This window comes from Protopterus annectens, chromosome 6.part0 (assembly GCF_019279795.1).
Source record: "Protopterus annectens isolate FY-2018-M chromosome 6.part0, PAN1.0, whole genome shotgun sequence".
Taxonomy (NCBI): Eukaryota; Metazoa; Chordata; order Ceratodontiformes; family Protopteridae; genus Protopterus; species Protopterus annectens.
This window is the reverse complement of record NC_056737.1, coordinates 1,346,569,318-1,346,589,949: the sequence shown is the minus strand read 5'-3', so window position 1 is coordinate 1,346,589,949 and position 20,632 is coordinate 1,346,569,318.

Sequence of the window (20,632 nt, the reverse complement as noted above, 5' to 3'; positions counted from 1 at the left end):
AAGTTGTAAGCCTTTGCTTAACTGTTTTGTTTTAAAGTTCAAATAGGATTACAGCAGGAGAAAAATGTTGTGATATGTTGGATTACTGTTTGCCTTATTACTTATTTGTTTACTAGGAAGGGGACTGGTCCTTAGACTTTTTTCATCCATAATACAAGTCAGAAGGCACACAAATAATTATACAAATATGTAAGCATATCGGTCATTGCAATCAAAATATACACATAACGTTTGTTGCAGATAATATAGACATTGTGATAAACTTGAGAAGGAAAGAGAAAACTGAAATGCATACATTCAAAACACAACTGCCTTTTGTCTGGCTTGACCAAAGAGCACTGTCTGTTTTAGTGACTTGCTCAGAATCATGCAGAGGTTAAATGGAGTTTGATTCCCAGTTTTCCTTTTACTGGATGTTCATCGTTAGCAATGCATAAACATAATCTTCTGTTTTAAAGCATCAGAGGAGGAAAGTGATAGAATTATTTAAGTCCATCTTAATAAATTACATTCATTGACTATAATTTTGCAGGTGTGACTGTGGAAAATAGAATAATATGTGCAAAGTGAATAGTTAGTGCAGTTTGTTACAATTTTCCAAAAAGACTAGTGCAGTAGTTACATGTTTAATTTTAATTTAATATATTTATGTGTTAAATGGGTAAATGAGGTGGTCCTTCTCAGAATGTTTTCAGCCACAGGATTAAGAATAAGTACAGCCTTTATTTATGGACAATTTATTGTAACCAGCATGTTTTGGGATAGAAACTGGAGTAGTCAGGGATAACCCAAGAAGACTTGGGGAAAGAATGCAAAACTCAATAAAGACAGATATTGGAGGTTAGGACTAGATCATTGGATCCATGAGGACGAGATCTTACCACTAAACCACTTTGCTGCCATGTTTCAATAAGGTTAGCATAGGTTTCAACACATCAAAGATAACACCTATATAGTTCAAATCATGGCAAGTTATAGAACAAAAAGTTTTTTCCCCAAGCACCTTTACTGAATCATCACTTGTGACATAGCTAAATTTACATTTATATAAAAGTAATCACACTATAATTAACAAAACAAACATTTTACTTCACATATATTGCTATATATCATATAACCTAAGCAGCATTACATAAATTATTCATTTCCTGCCTTTTTTTAAGCAAGAAACTTCTTTATTAAATCATCACTTACTACACAGGCAATCATACATTTATACAAATGAAAACAAACCACACCAAAATAATCTTAGTTGCAAGCATTTTACATCACAAACCATACTGACACACTCCCAGTTGCAAACATTATACATCACTTATGATCTACCAGTCTTTTCAGTCAAGCATTACATAGCTCTTTTAAATCCTGCTGCATTTTAAACTTCATTTCTCCCTTGCATGTATTGTTCCCACAATTCCAATTTTCCTATGTAGTTTGCTTCTACCCTTTTCTAAAGATCTCAGTTCTAGTTGTTTCATCTCTGTTACTATATTCACTACTTCTAGTGTAGTTGGTTTTATTTCCATTTTCTAGTAATTGCTTTTTGGCAGCCACCATTATTAGACACAGCAAAGCCTTACCATGCCTAGGCAATTCCGATTCTGTATCATAGCTCAGAAAAATCATCTCCCTTGTCAGACCAATTTGTCCACCCAGCATCTCTGACAGTGCATCCCACAAGGAATCCATGAAGTCAGCCAATTCACCTCACTGCCAAAAATATGTTCCCAATTACCTCTTTCTTTCCCATCACACCTCCAACATTTGCTGTTTGCAAGAGGAAAAATTCTCTGGAGTCTACTTGAGGTATAGAAATATCTATGTAAACATTTCCAGGCAAAAATCCTAAATCTTCTAGATTTTGTTGCATATTTGGGAAACATACATATATCCTCCTATTGTTTCTTTGTGAATTGCTTATCCAATCTCTCTTCCCAAACCTTTCTAACCTCCTCTTATTGATTCTTATAGTTATTGTGCAATATTTTATATGCTCTACAAATTATTCCTTTTTAATGGCAACTGTGATGATATGTAATAGTGCCATCTGTGCTAGGGAGAGTAGGGTAGTACATGTGTGCATATGTCATCAAAGCCAGCTGGAGTTTTGTGAAAAAAATAGTTTATGTCATTTGATTATCTCTCTGATTTGTATAGATGCTGGTACTAAAAAATAATAATAATAATAAAATATATATATATATATATCTATATATATATATATATATATATATATATATATATATATATATATATATCTTTGTAAAGTTACCTGTGTTAAAATGTATAAATGTATATTATGTTGTATTGCTGTAACTGATCAAATGTGAATGTTTTATCAGAGAACCTTAGAAGGGTGGAAACTTTGAAATTATGTTATAGCTTTCAGATGCTGCCACATATCCTAGTAAAGCTGTGTGTATGTATTGTACCATAGTTAGGTGACCAGAGGTGATGTCAGCCTCTAACCAGCTGAGCTCTTTGGATCCCACACAGCAGCCCTTTAGAATCTGACAGGAAAGATTTCTGACAGGATTTATATCTCACACATCCACACAGTCAGTGAGTGAAGTTCAGTAAGTCTGAGAGAGTGAGACAGAGAGAAACATTATCTGGCTTTTGCTGTGGTAAGACACTCAGCACATATCGGCCTGCCTTGCCTTAGTGAGTAGTCAGGGAACAGTAATTCTTTAGTTAGACAGGGACATCTAGTGAGAGCAGTTTAGTATTGTTTTCTGTAACTGTGAGAAACTATCCAACTGTATTATTTTGTGAAATATCTGTGGTTGAACTATGTTGTTTATTGCATTCAGCATTGTCTTGTTTTCTGTTTTATTATTTATTATTAAACATTTTAATAACTTTTATTGTGCCTGGTCCTGTAGAAAATGCTTTTAACATCTTGATAGTACTTATGCTTATTTTTGTGACACTGTGCTTGCTCCTGAAAGCCTTGCTGCTCTTGCCACACTCCATTATTGTTATTAATTGTACACAGTATAATTGGGTACCCTTTGTAAGAGCCTTAAAATAGTTGACTATTGGCAGCCTGATTACCCCTGAGTCTGAGCAGAAAGGGGCACAGCTAGTAAATCTGTGCCAGCTTTTCCCAGGTCTGTATGTATGTGTGTAAAACTCAAATATTCAAGTGTGTGTGTCATCTACTGGGAACAGGGACACAGAGCTCCAAGGTGGTCAGTGTGGAGTTTTGTGTGGGCCTGGAGAGAGTAAGAAAGTCCAGCCCCAAATCTGGACAGTGCTCCCTGTGTCCTCTTAAGGGAAATACTGTGTGAATCTATTTTTACTCTTAGTGACTGGCCCTCATCGGAGTCAGTGGTGAGGATTGAGATTTCTTGATTGCTGATGCAGAATAGGGACAACATCACAGCAGCTTCTGTTCTAGACTTTACTGAAAACTCTACCAGTGGTGTTCTGTTTGCCTATACTTGGATATCAATCCCTAATAGGAAAGGCAATCTCTAACCTGCAGTCCAAATAATTCTTGGCATCTTCCCATTCTATCATCTTTCCCTCTCTAGTTATTTGTTCCTTTGGTTCCTTTACCAGTTTTCTCCAATAAATTCCAGCCCCCTCATGCCTGTTGTCTATATCCCTAATTGCAGTCATCCCAATTGGCAGAAATCACCTTTGTCCAATCCCATGTTGGCTTAGTTCTTAGGCTACTTTCTGCTACTTTATGGATATAATATTCGGTATGATTATTGTTATTCTCCTTACCGGCCTGCATACAAAATCCCAGTCTCTCCTTTTTTCTTAAGCTCCCCCCTGTTTCATCATCATCCCTTTCCACTTTTAAATATAGTTTTCTGCTTGTGTTATGTATAAGAGTCTTAGCTGTGTAGCTCTGAAATACCCTTCAAATTGGGTAAACCCAATCTGCCCTGTTCTACTAGAAGAATCAGCTTATCCCACTTGACACTTGCCATCTTCCCCTCCCAGATAATGTCCTTCAGCTCTTTATTAATTGTTATCCACAGCTTTTCCTCGGGTTGATAAAAATGTACCTGACCTGTGTATAAGACTAAAGGGACTAAACCATGTTAACTGCTCATATCTTATTATCCATATCCATATAACAAAGCTTTCATTTTCTCAGTTTTTGTATTACCTTTTGTTTAGTTTCTTCCTACATATCCTTAGCTGTCCCACTAGAATCATTTTAAATCCATACTCCTAAATATTTCATTTTATCATGTCCCCATAAATATGGATATTTCTGAACCAATTTGTGTGTGGGTACATAATTTACTGCTATTGCCTTTGTTTTAGCTTTATTAATGTTGTATCACAAAAAGATCTGAAATGATCTAAAAATGTTCCACAACACTGTAAAAGTCTTTTTCTGGTTTTTGTCAGGTATAAAATAATATCATCTGCCAATAAAGCCAGCTTTTCTTGACTACCATACCAATTATATCCTTGAATTTCTGGGTCCCCTATTTTCTTTGCCAAATGGTTCTAAATATAATGCAAATAATATAGGGAAAAGAGGTTCCTCTGATGAAGCAGAAATTATCAGAGAAAACACTACCCACTTTAATTTTCACCTCCAATCCCTCATATAGCCTCCTAATCAACCTTATTTTTTGGGGGAAAAGCAAATGCTTTCATTGCCCTGCTCATAAAGTCCCAGCTTACTCTGTCAAATGCTTTCTCTGCATCAAGACCCACAAACAACAATGGTATTTTCTTACATTGTGCTTCCCTCTGGATCATCAATGCTTTGTTAATGCTGTCAAATGTTTAGCTTCCTTCCATAAAAACCACATTGATCCATATCTGTCAGTTTTGGCATTATTTTGCCATTCTTTTAGCCACTGTAGACACAAAAACGTTATAATCATGGTTTAGTATTGACATCAGCCTGTATGAAGCTAGATCTGATGGATCTTTACCCTCTTTAGGTATTATAGCTACCACTGCTTTCTTCTAGGACGTTAGTACTTTTCTTCCTCTTAAAATACTGTTAAACAAAACCTTCCAGATCTTTATCAATTTTTTTTCCTCCTAGCTTCCAAACTTCCACAAGAATACCATCTAGTCCAAGGGACTTTCCCTTAGATTGGTTATACATCACAATTTTTATATCATCTCCTCCTATCATAACCATTAGTAATTAAGCCTCATATACCTCTAACCTTGGTATAGTTAATTCTTCCATAAACATTTCCATTTGTATCTTTTTTTGATCTTCCTATTTCCCTGCTTTATAGAGAATGTCATAGAATTTCCAAAATATTTCTAATACCTCTACAGGATCTCTTGTTACCTTCCTTGTTTCAGGCTCCCTAAGTTTGACAACAGTCCTTTCTACTTTCTGCTGCCTGAGTTATGCTAAAAGTTTTTGTGCTCTAGTGTTATTATCAAAAAAAAACAGTTACTTAATAGTAGCCTTTCTAAACTTGTGCATATTATCGAGGGAATGTCTTATTTTCTGTAAAGCACTCTGCAGTTGATCCTCTTCTTGTTCTGTGAGATTCCCCCCTATTCTGCAATACTTCAACATTTGTCAGTCCCTCTAGATAATTCTTGTTTTTTCTTAACCATTGCTCCCTTTCTTTTATGTCCACCCTATTTTAAACTCCACCTTAATTTTATCCCACTCCCTAGCTATATTTCAGAAGAAATTTCTATCCTAACACCTTCTGAATATTCTCCACTACCGATTCATTAAATTCCTCTCTTTTCAACAGATAGGAGGGAAAGTGCCAATGTCTCATTTTTATTTCATTACCCTGTGCTTTTACTTTACTGGTGCATGATCTGAAATACTTATTGGATGAGTATCAAGACCTTCAATTAAATGCACATGTTCCTGTGAAATGTAAATTCTGTCTAGCCTAGCCCAGTTTTTATATCTTGGGGAATAATATGCAAATTCACTCTGAACTCCTATTAATGAATTCACATCTTTCATGCCAAATATTTTCATAAATGTCTTTAAAAATCTACCCTCCTTTGTTATATTCTCCCTTCTAGGCCCCCCAGACATATCTTCACTGCCGCAAATCAAATTCCAGTCCCTACCTATAATTAATATTCGTTGCTGAAAACTGATTATTTCTCCCAGATTTTTCTTAAGCTCCTTTGTAGCAGCTTTAGGTAGAATGTAAATACATGCCAGTGTAATCCTCCTCCCTTGCCAGTAGCCCCTTAGCACTACAAATCTGCCATTATTATTTTTTTATCTTCTTCTATCACTATTGGAGCTCCTCTTGCAATTAATATAAGTACTCCTCTTTTCCTTTGTCCCGGGTATTGCACTGAATAACCATCCTGAAAACCTTTCTTTATCAGATTCACATGTTCAGTTCTTTCTAGGTTTGTCCTGTAACATAGCTATTTGCACTCTACATTTTTAATATAGTTCATTACTTTTTCTTTTTTGTATTTATCTGTGAGGCCATTTACATTTAATGACATTATAGATTGTATCATTGTATTAAAACATTATTCCCACCTTTTAGGTATAAAACCTTTTTTGTTAAATGTCTAGTTCCAGCTTTTGTGTTACATACCTACACTGTTTGGCAGGTTGAACTTTTATACAGTTGTTTCTCATCATATCCATTTGAGTCTATGTCACATCTTATAAAATTTCTTGTTTTATTGAAAGCCCTCAAACAAAAAAACAACCCCCCCAAACCCCCTAAAACCTATTAATAATACTAATGCACTAAACTATATATACCTTCAAATATAGAAGTGTTACCCTCCTAATAGGAACAAAACACCGAAACTGACAGCCACACTCACAGACTTGAGTTAACCTAAAAGAAAGGTTACCATGTCAAGACACATGGTGCAGCCTGTGCATCTATTAAGTTATGATTGCTTTTGTCTTATATTTATAGGTCCAGTCTCCTAGAAAAAACCCTGAATGATTTCAGGGAACATTAACTACCTTGGAAAAGCCCTTAAATGCTTTCAGAGAACATTATCTACCTTGGGAAAACCCCTGAATGTTTTCAGAGAACATTTTCTCCTAGCCAATTTCTCTCTTTTTTTTCCTCAGCCAATCACTCTCCATCAGACAGTAGCCAGATTCTCTTTATCAGACTGTTTCCATGGAAACATGAAGACCAGCTGCAGAATTGCTACTGAGCATACATGTATTTGCTAGAAGAAAGCCTTATAATATTCAATGTTCTTTTTCATTTACTTCTTATGTCTTAAAACTTGTTACTAAATCAACCTAAGGTATTTAATCCAGGCATTCCCACATGAAAGAATGGGAAAAAGCACATTCATTTTTCATGCTTTTTAACAAGGCTTTTTTTTACATTGCAGTGCCTACATTTCTTAAAACTGAGCAAGAAGAAAGAGAGGAGAAGAGAGAAAGAAAAAAAAGAACAGTACAACCTGTTTATAATCCCCATTGTACTTAAAAATAATTGAAAAAAGTGTTAATTTATAGCATATAAAGAAAACCACATGCCACAAAATTAGTACTATTTAAGAAAAACTAAATATTTACTTACAGTTAACTTTCTCCAGCCTCTTCCTCTCACCAAAGCACTTTTCCGAACATTAATGACATGATGTAGGGCATATGCTTTAGAGTCCCCTACAAGTCCAACAAATTCTGAAAAGTCCAGTATTTGCAGATTTTCTTGTTCTGTCATATTTCACAAATATAATTACTGCATTGTAATCCCATATTAAGTTACCGATATTATTACTGGTCATCTATGGAATCCTATCTCTGTTACATTTCCAACATACTCTCAGTTCTTCTAGTCCCTTTATTCTGTCCATTTTCTGTTGAAAATTTTGAAAAGGTTTCACAGGTGCAGTCCCTTTCTGGTCTTTGTTACCAGAAGAACAAGACGCAGAATCTGCTTCTGTTTTACAGCTTACTTTTTGTTGGATAAACCTTTGTATTTCCTCCTTAGCATGTGCTTCATCAAAAATAATTTGCCCCTCCAAGGAAGAATAACTTGAAGACAACTGGGTACAGCAGTTTGAATCTCACACCTGCATCTCAACTTTCCTTGAATAGTGGAATACATTTTTCCCCTCTTCTTTCTGGTGTACAATGAGTAATCATTCTCCACAAACACTCTGCCCCACCTTTAGTACTTTGTCCTTCTGCCACAGTTTTGTCAGAATCAACTCTTCTGCTGATAGGATTGCACCTTTACTATTAAAGGTCTAGGTTGCTTTCTTATAGACATGATCTGCCCTTTCAACTAACAACTCGTGCTGTGAAACACCAGTCCAGTTGCATATCTGTGCTTTCAGAAAATTAATGCAGTCTGTTCCTTCCAGTTTCTCTAGTATAACTGAAAATCTCAGGTTTTCTCTATGTGTTCTGTGCTCTAATTCTATTGTTTTTTGAAACATCTCTTCCTGAGCAGTCTCATATTCAGCCAGCCTTTTCTTCATTTTGACCTCTGATTTTTGGGGTTCCTATCAGCATCTTGAATGCTGACAATATTGAATACGATATTGTTGCCACGAGAATGCCGAAAGTGCAGAACATTGAATGGGTAAACGGAAATCTCTGTAAGGGGAGATTTCTGTTTACTGCAATGTAGTGTGGTCATGGAGTTCGGATATTTAAGTAGCGGGGGTGTGGGGGCTGCAGGGGGGCTTGCCCCCCTGCCTACACCCTTTAGTTTTTTTTTTGTGTGTTTTTTTATTGGCATTCGAAAATTTAATAGTTTGATCATTGCAGTTCGATATTTAGTGATTCGAACTATTAAATATTTGAAATGCTAATATAGAGCAGATTTTTGCAGCTTTATCATCTCATCTGAGTATATATTTAAAGCTTCTTCCATTTTTCCAGCTTTTTGTTGTTTGTGTTGATATACTCTATCAGTATTTTTTATTTTAACCAGATCTGTATGCAGTTGTCTTATATCTTCCTGTAGGTTATTGGAAGTCATGTCCAAAGGTTTCATTGATTTTTGCTGAACAGCTGCAGAACTTTTCCCAATCAGTGCTTCTTCCTCACTTTTTGTAGCTGATTTTTTTCCAGGTCTTCTGTATTTCTTTAATCCTGCCATCCAGGCAGTGCACTTACTTGCCGGTTACTTAAATTTACTCATAAACACGTCTACTGGCCTTCTGTGCTGAGTTTATGTTTTCAGACTGGGGGAGCTAGAAATAAGCTGTTACTCAATGTGCAGCCATCTTGGAAGTCTCCAAGTTATAGCACAAAAAGTTTGACAAAAATGGATGATGGTGTGAATTAAAGGAGGAGGTAATTTTGTAATAAATATATATTATTAAAAAATGTTCTTATTGCTTCAGCTTGTTGAACATGTAAGCATTTATTAACAAATGCATTGCTAATGGTGTCCAAGTTCATACACAGGAAGGATTTATTTATTTACTTATCCTTTATTGACCAGGTTAGTCCTACTAGGCTAGTGACCTCTTTTCAGTGGATGGCAGAAAAAAGGGAAAAGAGTTGGAAAAATATATTTCTTTAAATGAGCTAGATAAAGTATCAGGACAAGGCTGCAGGCCCAGATTGAATAGGGTATGAGATGTATAAAAATTTAAAGGATTGGCAAAAAATGTATGTTTTAACAATTTTGAATGAATAATTAAATGAAGGTTTTATATGTAAAGAATTATGTAGTGGAATACTTTAATTCATGTGGAAGAAGAAAGATAAAATACAATTAAAAAAAACTGTAGACCAATAGTACTGAACAACAATGTTCATAAGATCTTTATGAAAATAATACAAAAGAGATTTGAAACTAAACTGGAAAATATTATGGAAAACAGCATATCTAGTATAAAGGGGAAGGGTTGTCAAGAATATTAATACAGAGAAATTATGGATGACATTATGAACAGAAAAGAAGTGAAAATCATGATAGGAGGGCTTAATAAGGCATTTGACACAATTGGACATGAAATATTTTGGGTAATAATGAAAGAATATAATATAAGTGAGAAAATTAGGAAATAATGTATGTCAGAATATAGTAATAATAAAATAAAAATACTTGTAAATGGCTGGTTAGCCAAGAGATATATATGAAGAGTGGTATAAGACAAGGATGTCCAATGATTTGTATACTCTTTGCATTAGTTATGAATGTGATAATATGTGAAATAAATGACAAAACTAAAGAGGCAGGGTATATAACACCTGAAGGGTTAAAAATTCCAGTTTTTTTAACATATGCAGATGACATTATAATAATTAAAAAAACAACATTTTGATAAAAGAAGTAAGAATTTGCATGAATGAGTATCTAGAGATGATAGGAATTTCTTTAAATAAACAACTATTCAGAAACTGGAAGACTACAAAACAAAAGAAAAAAAAAATAAAAACAACAAATAACTTACCAGGCTTTCTGACTGTGTTTGGACAAGATGATAGCGTACCTAGGTCCAAAGTCCAAAGTCCATCAGTAATTTGGCAACTTTTCAGAAGCAGTAGCATGGTATTATCCATTGCCCATTTGCTGCACACAATTTTCCATAAGGCCTTGCGCAATTTAAATTATTAGATGGGCTTTCTGCGCCAACTTTCTACTCTACCACTCACATCTGAACCTCTGTAGTTGTTTCTGGTGCTGTGTAAGGATTATTTAGAGGAAAAATATGCCTTGTATTATTATTTTGTTAATTTCAGGTACTGGTGGTATTTCAGTTAAAAAGCAAACCTGACCTTATAGCCAACATTCTTTTTAAACTCCTTTGAATTATGAAAATTACATATTAATGTTGTTTCATTTTAAACTGGTCACCAGATATGAGTGGTTCATCTGTTGGCTTCTAATGTAGTTAATGTTGCTTTTTTCTTTTTAAACTGGTCACCAGATATGAGTGGCTCATCTGTTACTTCCAAATTATGTAATATTTGTCTTATGTTTTTAAACTGGTCACCAGATATAAGCTGCTCATCTCTTGGCTTCTAAAGTAGTCAATGCTGTGTTTTTATTTTTAAGCACTGTGAGCTTCATAAACTAGTTTATAAACACATTGCCTTGATACCAGCAGCTTATTTGTTACCTGTTAATTTTAAACAAAAGCATCTGAACTAGCATTGCATTTTCTTGAACTGTTATAACTACTAAACTCCAGTCAGCTTATATATTTTATCACAATTAGTTACCATATAGTTATGGTTTAATTACTGATTCTAATAACTTAGTTTGGTAGTGGATTATCTATTATTCTGTGTTATCTGCACTAATTTGTTCACTGAAAACTGCTTTGAGTGTTCAGTGACAGAAGAGTGAAACCAACTTTGGAGATGCATGCTTTGGTGACTTTTAAAAGACTGTAATCCTAAATCTAAGCTAAGTATAAAAATGGTGACTGTATGAACTTTTTCTTTCTTTGGTTTCTACAGTAATTTCCTTGTTTTATCCTTCATCCTTTAATAGCTCAGCAACTGTGTTCATCTCCAGGCTTTCTTAATCTAATCTCTAACTACCATTTCAGCCTACTGTAACCTCACCATGTTCCCTCTCCTTCATTTGTAGATGCCAACCCTGTATCTCTGCTAGCCGCTACACCCATTCCAATTATTTCTTGCTGACACACTGCTGGAATAAGCTATTTCTATGATCAATGAGCTGTGTATGTTCTTACATGTATTGAAAATTATACAGCCTCATTGTTATTATTTTAAAGTGGACCCTAAATAGTCTAACATATCACCGGAGCAATCTTGAGTGTCCTACCCTTTCACTTCCCCTACTCTTATGTTACTGTCCCCTTTAAACTGTTAGTTAACTCCTATCAGGACTCCATCTTTCTGAAACACTTGGCCATAGTCTAGTCTATCTTAGTAGCAAAAAACAATAAAGAAAGCAAGTTAAGTGAAATATATTTGATATCTTTCCCACCTACTTTCCTACTATCATTCCCCCATAAGAATGTTCTGCTTTAAATAACTAATCAGAAACTGGAAGACCACAAAACAAAAACAAAAATAAATAAATAAATAAAAACAATAAATAACTTACCAGGCTTACTGATTGTCTTTGGACAAGACGATAGTGTACCCAGGCACCCAGGTCCAAAGTCCAACCCACTCCATTCACCATCCCTATGCTCGGGCTCACGCTGCTCCCCTACCTTACCTTCAGTTCCCACACACTCCCAGTACACTTACATTTAAACTAAACAAAACTCCTCCCCTCACTCTCATTACCCAATCACTAACCCCATCTTATTAATCACTTCCTTTCAGCCCTACTTAAAGTTACATCTCACAATTTCTTGTAGCAATCGTATCCCTCCCATATTAACTAACCCCACATCTCCTTTAAACATTTTTTGCATTTACAAATCTTCCATATTTTCTCTAGAATGGAATTCCACTATCCAGCCCCATTTCAACCAGACTGTCATACATTAATTAACTCTTCTCCTACTAACAAACATCACATCAATCAATGGCCAAAATATCAATATCATCAACAATTATATTACATCCAATACTAGCCATGAAAAACATATAAATAACTACTCTAATATATCTGGCAGGCTACTACACTCAAATACCCTCCATTTCACAATATATAAACTTCTACCTTCCTCAAAAATCTGTAAAACAAACCATCTTCTAAAGCTAAACAGAAACGAATACCTTATTTTAAAAACTACTACTTCTCATACACCTCTGGTTTATCACAATGTGGTGACATTCATCTAAACCAGGACCAAAATCAGCATCCCCTAGCCATCATGCACCCTCATCCAATATATACTACATCTAGCCACCATAAATCTGTGTACCATGTGTAATAAATTAACAGATCTCCACCCATGGTTATCCAAGTACACTCCCGACATACTTGCAGCCACAGAGACATGGCTAAAACCAGACATACAAGACTCATAAATACTTCCTCCAGGTTACAATATAATAAGATTAGATAAAACCCACAAAAAAAGCAGGAGGGGTTAGCTATAATATACCCATGTTCTCACACAATCATACCCTACTTCAAGCCCATTCCTATATTTAATAGCAATGAAATTGTGGTATCCTTCCTAAAACTTAACAAAACCGAACATATTTGTATAACAGTTATATACATACCACCCTGCCATAACTACCCCATACTAGAAGACATTTTATCCTAGATGTCCCAAAACATTTCTAAGGAAACTATCATTGTGGGTGTTGTCAGTATCAATTGGCAATCTTAAACTCAGACGATCTCACCCACAGTCTAAGTCTGTCCGGTTTTAGACAATTCATCACATCTCCTACTAGGTTCCATAAATGTATGAACCAAAATTCTATTCTAGACTGGATCTTAGTCTCAGACTCCACTAAATACTCTAAGTCAGGTACCCTCCCTGACACTTTAAACAGTCATCTTCCCATTCATACCTACAGGACTACATCCCACCCAACTAGAACCAACAGCTACAAAACCTCCAGAAACTTAGCCAAATATAATCAACAACTTTTCACTGAAATAGTACAATCTTTAAACTGGTCCCTCTTATAAACATTACATTGGCAATCAACCATTTCAACAAACTATTCTTAGATACCCTCAACATCCTAGGTCCACTCCGTAGAAAAAAAAACAAAAAAAAAACAAAGTCAATCACGCACCTTAGCTTACAAAGTCAGCTAAACAATCACTAATAAATAGGGACAAAGCCTGGAAGGAATGGCAAAAAAACAAAAATGACTAAACCCTACAAATCTATAGACAAAGATACTTATACCCACTGACAAAAAAACATTATTTTTCTCAGTAATTATCTGATCACAAAAACAACCCTAAAAAATTTTGGTCTACCATCTCATCATTGCTTACTCCAGGTACCAAACAAAATCCAGCCCCAGTCGCAGACAAATCTCCATCTCAAATAGAAGAAATATTTAATACACACCAGTAACAGCGATATAGTCAATGATCCAAACAACCCCCCCCCCGTAATAATTCCACATCTACTCAATACATGAACCCAACAACTTCTAATAATTCTTCCAATTATACCACTTCTACTTCACACTCTTCTGAATACAACCAATCCACATCCTTACCACCAGCCCTTACATTGAACCCTGTATCTACTAACTGTATATGATGCTTTCTAAATAAATTAAAACCATGCTCTCTTTCTTCTGACAGCCTCCCATCTGAGTACTTGTAACTTGCAGCTGACACCATTGCCTACCCCATTAGTATCCCCATAAATAGGTCCATCTCTGACTCCTACATCCCCTCACTCTGGAAAAAAATCAATTATAACCCCTCTACATAAAGGAGGAAAATCTAACGGCATATCTAACTATTGTCTCATCTCTATTCTGTCTCCCCTATCCAAAACTCTAGAAGGAAGTGTACATAAACAAATACTTGGCTACATTAACCTAAACCAACTATTCACTCCAATCCGATATGGTTTCAGACGAGGACATAGCGCAACAACTGCTTTAATATCCTTTACTGATACTGTTAACAAAGTGAGAGACTCCGACCAACTAACCTCATCAATATTTCTAGACCTATCTAAAGCATTTGACACAGTCTCTCACCCAAAACTGCTACAAGAAGTATCTTCCCTTGGCCTAACACAAACTTCTCAACAATGGTTCTCAAGCTACATAACTCACAGACAACAATGTGTAAAATGGCAAAATGCTCTTTCAAAATATCAAACAAACAAAATATGAGTCCCACAAGGGTCCATCCTCGGTCTTCTCCTTTTTAACATCTTTATAAATAACCTATATAGTGCTTCCAGTCAAAGCACTCTAATTCAATATGCTTATGATTCTGCTCTGATCTCCTCCTCCAATAATATAACCCACCACAGATAAATAACCCAGTCTATTTTCTCATCCATTGAGTCTGGGCTTAACAAAGCGCAACTCTTATTCAACCCTAACAAGACCAAATAAATTCTGTTTGCACCAAAAATGCAACCAACTTCAAAATATACTCTTTAAATAACACAGAAATAGAGGTGGTCCCACATACTAAACTGTTAGGAGTAACAGTAGATAATAAACTTTCCTTTGATCTCCATATACACAATACTGTTAAAAAACTAACCTCAAACTAGGAATGCTTTATCAACACAAGAATTTTATGGACTGAGCCACCAAAATAACATTAGCCACTACATACTTGCTACCTTCCTTACTTCAATCTACTCTAAAAATAAGCTAGAATCATGTTAGAATAGAGCTGCCAAATTTGCAACAGGATCCCCATTCTATTATCAGCACTGTACTGCTCTTACATTCCTTAAATGGCTAAAACTCTCCCAACAATTCAACTACCTACAACTGACAATCTCCCATAAAATTATCTATAACTCTGAATCATGTCCTGCCATTAATACCTTACTGCAAAGATATACTCAACCGAGCTCTACACTCTAAAAGCAAACAACTCCTAGCACTTCATAAACCAAACAAAACTGCTAGGCAATCTTTATATTGTTATTATTCAATAACCAAATTATGGAACACACTACCCATTGACATTAGAACCACCTTAAACCTCAAAAAGTTCCAATTCAAACTACAGGGACACCTATTACTGGCAAATACTTGTCCCTATTCATAGGTTCATAGGTTCGTAGGTTCATAGGTTCATACTAGGCTATCTGCCCTAGGGCATTTATAAGCCTAGCCAGAGTGTGTTTGGCTTTTGCCACCCATTTTAAATTAATTTTGCTATGCCTTTTTTTGAGGTTAGTATACTGTGCCTCTGTCTAACAGTGACACAGAAGTGATAGCCGGGGTAAACCTACGATCTCCCATCCACTCATCAAGATTCCTCTTGAAGAGAGTCAATGTGGCACTCTGCCTAACCTGGACTGGGATTCTATTCCAGAGTGAAGGGAGCCTCTGGGTTATGAATCTGTCCCTCCAGCATGTCTTATTTATTTCAGTGCTGAGATTCAAGTCTCTCGAGCGCGTAGCTCGATGGGATTTGGATTTTCTGAGGTGCAGCATGTCCTTTAATTCTGGGATGGACATGGCTTTATACGTCAGGCACAGATCGCCTCTGAGCAGGTGGTATGCCACTGAGTAGAGCTGGAGTTTCTTTAACCGGGTAGCATATGGCATCTGTTTGAGCCCTTTGATCCTCTTGGTGAGTTACTTTTGGGGTCTTTTCAGTTGCTGCAGGTGTCTGGTAAGGTACATCCCAAAAGGGGCATTGTACTCAATTATGGGCCTGATGAGGGATGAGTAAAGAGGCACGATGACCTCCCCTGATCTAGATGTGAATCCCTTCATGATTAGGTGGGCTATATAAAATGTTTTTCTAACCACTTTGGCCACGTGGTTGTCAAATGAGAGATTGCTATCAACTTGGGTCCCCAGGTCCCTAATGGCTTCTTCTGTACCTAATGGATTACCACCTATGTGGTAATTTGTGGGCACTTTGTTTTTGCCAAAGGGGGTGACTATACACTTTTTGGCGTTTAGCTTGAGGCCATGGCTCTGGCACCAGTTGTCTGTTTCTATGAGGCCCTTTTGGAGGATGCTTGTGTCGGCTGGAGAGTTGATTATGGTGCCCAGTTTGCAGTCATCTGCGAACTTGGTCAGCCACAGTCCTTCCGTGGTGGCCTGTACCACCGAGAAATATATACCGAACAAGAGAGGTCCCAGGACTGAGCCTTGTGGGATGCCACTTGTAACTGGTTTGGAGTCTGACATGGCTCCAGCAATTCTAACCATGTGGGTTCTGTCCTTGAGCCAGTTTGCAACCCATCTAGTGTCATAGGGGTTTATATTTAAGCTGGTGAGCTTATCTATAATGCCCGAGTGGGGTATTGTATTGAAGGCTTTTGCGAGGTCCAGGTAGGCTGTGTGGACCACCTTCCCCTCGTCAATGGCCTTGGTGACTGTTTCAAAGAAATCGACCAGGTTTAAGAGGCAGGATCTGCCCTTAACAAAGCCAAACTGGGTAGGATCCAGTGTCTGTAGGTCCCCAATATCTTTATTTATGAGGTCCATGATTATCCTTTGCATAGCTTTGCAGACCAAGCTAGTCAGGCTTATGGGGCGATAGTTTCCAGGATCCGTTGAGGCACCACCTTTGTGGAGAGGGACCACTGTTGCTGTATGCCACTCTTTGGGTACATATCCTGTAGTAAGGCTAAGACTGAACAGTAGTTTTATGTTTGGGTTTAGCTTTTTTTGGAGTTCATGTAGGACGCAGTCCGGGACACCATCTGGTCCCATTGATGCTGTGTTTTTTGCTTTGGAGAGGGCGGCTCTTACCTGAGCATCTGAGAAGTCAGGGGGGCAGCACTCTGTTGGGATAGATATTTGCCCTTTTGGTGGGGAGGGGGAGGAGAAGTTTGCATTGAACCTGTCAGCTAGGATGTTGGCAATGTCTATGGGCTCGGTGTATTTTTTGTCATTTTGGACTAATTCTGAGCATATCTGAGAATTCCCACCCAGGTTCCTAACATAACTAAAGAAAGCCTTGTGATTATCCTTAGTGTCCTGTGCAATATTTCTCTCTAAGCTGGCCTTAGACGATTTTATGAGTGCCCGTAGTTTTTTGCTAATACTGATCAGAGATGCCTTCCCTTTTTGGGATTTTGCTCTATCATGTAGTAGCTTCCTCCTTCTATTGTATAGTTTGTTTATGGCTGGGGTCCACCAGACAGGACGTCTGCCTTTGGAGGATTGGGTCTTGGTTTTATTTGGGATTGCATCATCCATGCATTTCAGAAGGTGTTCATAGAATGTATTTATAAAGGATTCTGCGGTCTGGGCCGTATTTTCCACAGGCCCAGGGGCTTTGAAGGATTCCGCCTCAGTTTTGAGGCGTGTGAAATTTGCTTTAGAGAAGTTTTTCACTGTGGTTTTCTGGGCAGGGGGTGGGGTCAGGATGTGAATATCCAGTGAGATTAGTTTATGGTCTGATCTTACCAGTGAGGGATACACTTCTGGTCTGGAGCATAGTGTCCCCTTGTTGGTGATGATCAGGTCCAGTATGTTTTCCCCTCTTGTGGGAGTGGTAACAAGTTGTTCCATAGCATTTGAGTTTATAAATTCTAGGAACCTTTGGGCTAGGGTGTTGGAGCTAGAGTAATGCTCCCAGTCTATGTTTGGGTAGTTGAAGCCGCCCAATGTAATGGTGTTTGGAGAGACCTTCATATTTTCCAGTATTCTCTGGAAGGCCGAGTGGGGTTCCTGTGTTTGGGAGGGTGGTCTGTAGCAGGCTATAAACTGGAAGGCAGTTTTACCCACTGTTAGTTGCACATGGATAGTCTCTGATGCTTCATGCTATGCCACCAATCTGGAGGTGTGGGTATCTTTGACGAATATTGATACTCCCCCTCCTTTTGTGGTTTGGTCCAAGTTTTGGGGCCGAAAAGCATGGTATGAGGTATAACCTGGTAGTGCTGGGGTGCTCTCGGGAGCCTTGAACCAGGTTTCTGTTACTGCACAGATATCGATGTTCTCCATGCTAAGGAGAGTTTCGAGTGTGTGCATCTTGAGGTTTAGACTTCTGGCATTGAGTAGCATTACTCTTAGTTTCTTATCCCTTGTGATACCTATGGAGGTGGGTTTGTCTTTTGAGCCTTGCCTAAAAAAGGCACTATGGGGGTAGCAAGAGCCTTTGCCAATATCAGAAAGCCCAGGGGTGACAGGTGCAAGCCATCCCTAGCGAAGCATCGTGGCTTGTCGAGCATGTCATCCCAGGCTGACAGGCATTGGAGCCCCTTTGAATGACACCAATACTTAAGCCAATTGTTGAAATTGATCATCTTGTCTTCATATTGTGGCTTCATTCTTGGTGAGGGTAAGATGCTACTCAAGGTCAGGGTCATACCGGCCTGGGCTACATGCTCAGAGAGCTCCTCTATGTCTCTTTTCATGTAGTCCAGGGAGGTACGTCTCAGGTCATTCACACCAGCATGGACAATGACTAAGTCATATTTGTACTTGCCTTGGAGTGACCTGAGTGCTTGTGTTATGTGGCGGATCCTAGCGCCCGACAGGCAGCTCACCGTGACCTTCTCCTTGTTCAGCCTGGTGAGCGGGATGTCAGTGTGCCTGATGATAGAGTCACCTATTACAAGTGTATCAGGTGTGTTGTTTAGCCTTAAGGGCTGTGACTGTTCGGCACACTGGCTTTGTGAGCTATGTGTTGCATGTGTTTAGTTTTGGGGTAGCGGTTGCTTGGGTGTCTGCTTTGGAGGTCTCTGCTGCTTAGGCAGATTTTTATTTAGAGCCTCCGAGTATGTTTTTGTGTGTTTATGTGTTTGGTTTGTTGTCATGGTAGGTCTATGTGAGACTGGAATTGTAGTGAGTGTGGTTTCCTTCTCCTCCTGACTGGTTACGCCAGTACTGAGTTGAGAGAGCTTAGCCTCCAGTTTGGTTATATGGTTGCATTTCTCACATGTGTTGGAATTTGTTGGGAGGAGGAAAGGGTTGTTTGTGTACATGAGGCAGTTGTAATATTGCCTCAAGATTCCCAGATTCACCAGCTGGACCAGAGAGGAAATTGACAACTGACCTTTGGACATGCTAGAATAGTATTGGGAATTCCTTTATAATTGAAAAAAGGGCCAATGGGGAACAAGGTACTCAAGGGGAGTTTGTGAGGGTGTAGTGCTTTTAATTTTTTAGAGCTGATTTATATAATTGCTTTAGTGAGCAAGTGCCAGGTAACTTAAATGCAATGTTTTACAGGTAACTTAAATGCAAAAACGACAAACAGTAACTTTCTTTCAAGTGAAACAAGGAAATAAGTACAGTAAGCAATGCAGATATCACTAGGGATCCACAGAAGTGCTAAAAGGCCGTGTTTTAGGTGGAATTAGCGTTTCAGGGAAATAAACAAACAACAAGCATACAAACAAAGCTAAATTCAGCAGGTCTGGATCTAGTCTATGCTACAGCAAACAAGGTGTACCAATTTCAGTAAGAAACAGTTAGAATATGCAGGCACTATAAGCCTTTAACCAGAAATTCCCAGCTCAGAAGGACAGAGTCCAGCCTCTCCTCCCACAAGAGTGCAGAACACGAACCCTCTTAATGTAAAATAACTGGCCTCAAGCCCAAGTGCTTAAACCAGAATTAATACACTTTTAGAATAACAGACACTGAGCCCTCAATCAGCAGTTCCCAACTTAGAAGGATGTAAGCTACCTGTTCTGCCACTACAGTGCAGACCACAAACCTTCTTAATGTAAAACTGGTCTGAAGCCCAGGTGCTTAAACTAAAAGGCTTAGAATGAGTTACACCAAGCAGTAATAAATACAATTGAGTACTTTTAAGATGACGCAAAAGCAAAATAAAGTAGGAATAAACACAAATACAGTAAAAGCAAATAATTTTTTTTTTTTTGTGGAAAGAGAGAAAGGAAAGAGAGAAAGGAGTAGCAGAAACTAAACTGATTGGCCTTCTCAAATGCTCTCCCTATACTGGGTAGAATGAGGTAATGACACTAGACTGGGAGGAGGGTCCCAGATCAAATTTACACTAGGGGCGGGCAACTGCAAAGCCACAACCCTAGCTAATTTTATTTGCCAGTAATAGGTGTCCCTTTAATTTGAACTTTCCCTCTCATCCCCTAGTCATACCATCCTTCTTCTTCTTGCATCCTAGTTACCCCGCCCCCCCACACCATTATGTCATCCCTTTCTACCTTTGTCTTTTGCCTTCTATTA